Source organism: Vigna unguiculata, chromosome 5 (genome assembly GCF_037176805.1).
Source record: "Vigna unguiculata cultivar grain cowpea cultivar isolate G323 ecotype 2 chromosome 5, ASM3717680v1, whole genome shotgun sequence".
In the NCBI taxonomy this organism is placed as follows: Eukaryota; Viridiplantae; Streptophyta; class Magnoliopsida; order Fabales; family Fabaceae; genus Vigna; species Vigna unguiculata.
The window spans coordinates 36,767,128-36,772,526 of record NC_140796.1 but is presented as its reverse complement, the minus strand read 5'-3'; the positions used below and the strand labels follow the sequence as shown (position 1 = coordinate 36,772,526).

The 5,399-nt window shown below is 34.5% G+C and overlaps 1 long non-coding RNA gene across 2 annotated transcripts; it reads right to left on the bottom strand.

Annotated features, from left to right (window-relative positions):
- Positions 1 to 1,969: 1,969 nt before the first annotated feature.
- Positions 1,970 to 4,152, bottom strand: LOC146886375 (uncharacterized). 2 transcript variants are annotated; one of them, XR_014995178.1, is made up of 4 exons: positions 4,039 to 4,152; positions 2,408 to 3,966; positions 2,258 to 2,299; positions 1,970 to 2,172 (listed from the first exon to the last, which is right to left on the bottom strand). It is a non-coding gene; the product is annotated as an uncharacterized LOC146886375 (long non-coding RNA). The 2 variants fall into 2 exon arrangements; XR_014995177.1 differs by having other exon boundaries at positions 2,408 to 4,146.
- Between the last annotated feature and the right edge of the window lie 1,247 nt (positions 4,153 to 5,399).

Here is a 5,399-nt window from a genome sequence, read left to right as displayed (position 1 = left end):
ATGATTTTGGGAGTGAACCAAACACTTTTGGGGGCTGCTGTTTTTGAGGAGAATTACTCTCGGTTTTTCATCTTCAAACCCATATATTTGTGTTTTCTTGTTTCGGCCATGTGTCATTGGTGTAAGGAAGACTTGAATAATATTATGGAGGAGATGGAACACTACAAAAATAATTGTTTTTAGTGAGGGTTATATTTGACATTTCTGGGGGTTTTAACCTCCACTAATGGGTTTACCAGGGGTTTGCAATTCCCTTGGAAGAGCCAGTTTGGCTAACAGATTACTGGGGGGTTTTAGCAACCCCTGGTAAAGTGCAACATACTTGAGGTTTTTGAACCTCCACTACTATTTGGGATTTTTTTAAAACCCCATTACTGCTTGGGGTTTTGGAAACCCCTACTACTGTCTAATGTTTTTGAAACCCCTACTATTGCCTGGGATTTTTGAACCTCTGCTACTACTTGGGATTTTTAACACCTCTGCTATTGCCTTCACGTGATCAATATTGTATTGTATTAGATTGTCTAAACATTTCATAATAAGATTTTATTAAATTGATTTGGCATCAAGAGATAAATATGAGGTGAGACAAATTTCAAGTATGTAAGAATTAAAGGTGCACATTCTATTTATAATTACACTTGAATACAATTAAGTCTTGACCAAATAATAAGTTTCTTTACCTTTTAGATGTTAGCCAGTAAAATACTTGGGCTTCCACACCTGAATCACCACTAGCAAAAACTCAAACACAAGACAGTATAATAACGAGTTGTTACTTCATTATTTTTCACACGCAAAATTAGTAAAATGTTATATTATTTAAAGGTATATATATATATATATATATATATATATATATATATATATATATATATATATATATTTATTTATTTATTGTATTTCACATTTCTACATGTTTACTTTTTATCTCTAATATTTAATTCTTATTTAAAATAGTAAAATGTTATATTATTTAAAGGTATAAGTATATATATATATATATATATATATATATATATATATATATTATTTCACATTTCTACATGTTTACTTTTTATCTCTAATATTTAATTCTTATTTCTTTGTCATATATGTACATCATCAAAATTATTTGTAAGAATGTATGAAACATTAAAAAAAATACTTTATATATTTATATTTAATAAGCAAGATTAAATGTCTTAGCCAAGCAACAAGATCAAGAGATAAGGACGTTATGCAATAAAAGTGATTTTTCTCCCTGTTACCAAGTGTTAGACAATAATAGTGTTTCATAAAAAGTACAAATCACTATAGTATAAACAATGGAGGGTAACAAAATATTGAAGTATGACGTGTTATGTTTGCACAGGAATCTCAATCTATTTCCTTTATCCTTTGAAATTCCATAATTAATATTGATTTCTCATTAAAAGTGAGCATGAATGTCAAAGTATTCTCTAAAAAGCACTTACATGTATAAATGGCAAATGGATTGCCATTGGACAGTTAGTTTTTCATAATTATAATCCAGTCTTGTAATTGTTGATCAATATTCAATATACTTCATGGAACTTTTCTTCTCTTGGGTTCTGTGTTTCTGATTTTAGTTCTTCTAGTAAAAAAAATTCCTAAAACTAGAAGTTATCACATCACAGAGATGTTAAACGAAAGATATTTAATAGGGCAACTTAACACACTAAATACTCACGAGAGCATCAAATTTACATAAATAATAATAAAAAAAATAGCTATAGGATCTTCTGTCACAAGATAATATACAAAATCAAAGCTTCACATGCTTAAAAGTAGAAGTTTGGTAAAATGGGGGCTAATTGCTCCAAAAGGATCAAACTTGTTCCCAAAATTCATCATACAAGCAGAAAGAATTAGCATTTATACGCAAACATATAAACCATATATATAAACTTTACCTAAACAATTTTCTTATTGATATAAATTTTAAACATTATAAATTTTTGACTTAGTTAAAAATCTTAAAATCTTCCAAATCCATTACAATTGCAAAAGGAATATGATGGATCATGTAAGAAAAGAAAGAAGACTAAAACGTTAGTTTCTAGAATACTATGTTGGATTCTGATGGAGGAAAAACAAGAACAACTACGCACATTAAGTCTACAGGCTTCATGAGTATCTCTCCTTTTGGGGCACGACAAAATGCAAAATCTGCAATTATATCACCATAAATTAACCACATTGATGCCAAAGTTAAAATACACCTATTTACAAACCAAGTTAATTGAATGCATACAGTGTAAATAGCACACAAATATCTGAAAGAATCATATTCGATCTGTAGAAGAAAAAAGGAAATATAAGTTATAAAATATCTAATAGAATTTAATTGCCTACAATATGAGCATAATTTTCACTATTACAACTCAAATTTCAGGCAACTTACATGGTTATTAGGATGACGGGCAATGCCTGAATTTTCAAACTAAGAACTGTTATTCTATGAATATCTGGATATGAAAAAAGTTAGAGAAGGGGGACTTCTAAAAAGATGGTTATCAGGAAGTTACCTGGAGAAGAATGTGAAGGAAATATAGGAAGTCATTCATGCTTCTAACTATAACAAGTGCTTTTGTCAATTTCCAGTTGATAACTATACAATTATGATCCCACACCAGAGAAATACAAATTTAATTTTCATTGTTGCAGGGAAATATATATGTCATTAGAACTTATATAATTTTTGTGACAAAATAAAAGGAAAACAAATATATAACTCATATCTGCCGAACATAGAGTAAGAAGGAGCAAAAGATGAACATAGAGAATAAAATTTTCTAGCGAATCCTTTGGCATCCCTATTAAAAGAATTATAAAACTGTAAACATTAAAAACTGAAGTACAATTGGTAATGTGAAAGTGATAGCAAATGATCTATGTCTACAAAGGCAAATGAAAAAGCATACAAATTTTAGCAATAAAGTGAATGAAATGCTCTAAAGAACTTAATATTTTTTATATATGTCTACAATAATCGTTTTGTCATCTACATGATATTCTAAGAGACTTGACAATTTATCAAAGCACTAAAGAACAAACTGAACATAGAAAAAGAGTGATGATTGACATAGTTGACAATGAACCTGAAAGGTGGTTTAGGGAGAAACAACAAGGCATTTTGATCCGCTTATGGTCAAATATTTTTGGATGGTGTATTGAACAAAAAGACCATCTAAAACTGAGGTTCTGATTTTAAACCTTCGAACTAATTAGTACTCCATTCCAACGTTACTGAAAAAATCAGTATACTAAAAGTTCTGATAGTCATAAAGTATGGTTTCCGTTCTCGTGAAATGATCAATTTTGAGCTACTTGGCTCACTAAAAAACCTAAAATGAATCAGGCTAGAGAGAATTTTTATTCCTTCCTTTGTCATATTGAAGAATTTTAAAAAGTTACCCCTGTACATGTGTGATAATACAAGACAAGCTTTCGAAAACAGTATCATGATAATGTCATATGCTTTTCCAATTCTAGAGGCTTGAATATTGAGTATAGCAAGGAATGGTTGGATTGCCTAAGGGGTTGTGTAATATCACTTCCTTGAAGATGTTGAGTATTAGTAATTGCCATAAGCTTTTTGAATTGCCTCAAGAAATTGGAAACTTGGTGAATTTGAAACTCCTAAGGCTGAGTTCTTTTACTGATTTGGAAGGGATACCAAATACAAAAAAGTACAATTATTCAAGAGAGAGAAAAACAGAGACCAACCGTGATTCTGGAAGGGAAAGCCATACCGTGAAATTGAAGCAATCGTAAATCATCGAAACAGTCATGTACCTTCGAAGCAACGATGAACTTGTGAAGTGGCTAGGAACCTATAACACGCCGTGAACATTCAAAGTAGCTTCAAACCATGAAAACTTCACCGGAGCAACCATTGTTAACCCACGACACAGACACCATAAAACCACAAACGCACCATAGATATTGAAGCAAGACGCACTTGAAAAGAAAATCCCACTGAGATTTATGACGTGAGAAATTGAGAAATCAAAAATGCAGTTGAAACCGTACCAATTAAATGTTGGAATTCAAAGATGCAAGAGCGAAATTGACGACGAAGGGTCGTGAGCATCAGAGAGTGAGATTGTTTTTCCTAATTAAAAGACGAAGATTAACAAATTTTAGGTTTTGCCTGAAAATGAAAATGAGAAAAATATATGAAAAATAAATACAAAAGATGTAAAGTAAAAATGGGCAGAGCTTGAAATTTACGGCGGCTCTTTAAAAAACCACCGGCACATATAAAGAGTTTAGAAAAACCTCTATTATGGGATGGTCTATCAGGGTTTATTACAACCTCCTTTAAAAAACCCCAACTAAAATATATATTTTTTTGTAATGGAACATGTAAGGCCCCATTTCTTTTCTGACCTAAAGTTAGTGGGCTGCCCCTAAGTGGGCCTAAGGGTTGGCCCAGTGTATATAAGCCCTGCTACGTTGCCCTAATGGAAGGTCTGTGCTTTCCCTTTCAGAACCAGCCGCCGCAGCCGCACTCTCCCCGTTAGGGTTCCACCGTGTTGACAGTCCGCCTCCCGTTTGGCCGTTCCTAGCTCACGTAAGTGCTCTCGGACTCGTAGTCTCCTTCCCTTGGTCTGTTTTTCGTGAGCTGTTGTTGGGGTTCCGAACTGACCCATTCTTGCACTGTTTTCCAGCTTCGAGTTCGCTCCTAGAAGCAGTTCGTCCTCCACAGTTTGGGTGTCGAGGTTTTCAGCTAGCTTGTCCAGGTACGGGAAGTTAGGGTTTTAGTTTCGAGTCATTATTCTGAACCGTGTATGAGTTGGTTGCTGATTTTATGGTGTGATATTTCGTTCTGATATGTAAGAGTGTATTGCATGAGTTGTTTGGATGAAGAACATGGCTGTGCAGTGAAGAACAGTGGTGAGACCTGTTAATCTCGCCCAAGCGAGTCCATCTCGCCTAGGCGAGATGAAACAGGGAGCTCGCCTAGGTTTATTGCGCGAAAAGTCGCCCAGGCGGCTCGCTCAACTTTTGAGCGAGCAGGCAACTCGCCCAAGCGAGAGGGATCTCGCTTAAGCGAGATCCCGTGTTGCTCATGCCTTGTTTTTGTACTCTCGCCCAAGCGAGGGGGAGGCTCGCCTGAGCGAGCACGTCTCGCCTGAGCGAGACCCCTCAGCCTGAGCGAGATGCTGGGCGAGACAGTGCTGTGATTTGGATGTTTGATGTTTCCCGAGTGATCCATGTTGGTTGAGTATGATTGTATGATGATGAACATGTATGTAATGGGGCAGGAGGTATATTTTTGGCTTGATTCGTGAATTGTGGATGAATGGGTTGGTATGAGCCTTAGCATAAGAAATGAATGTGTGGTTTGAAATTAAAGGAACATGACATTGACATGAGACTAGGCCCCA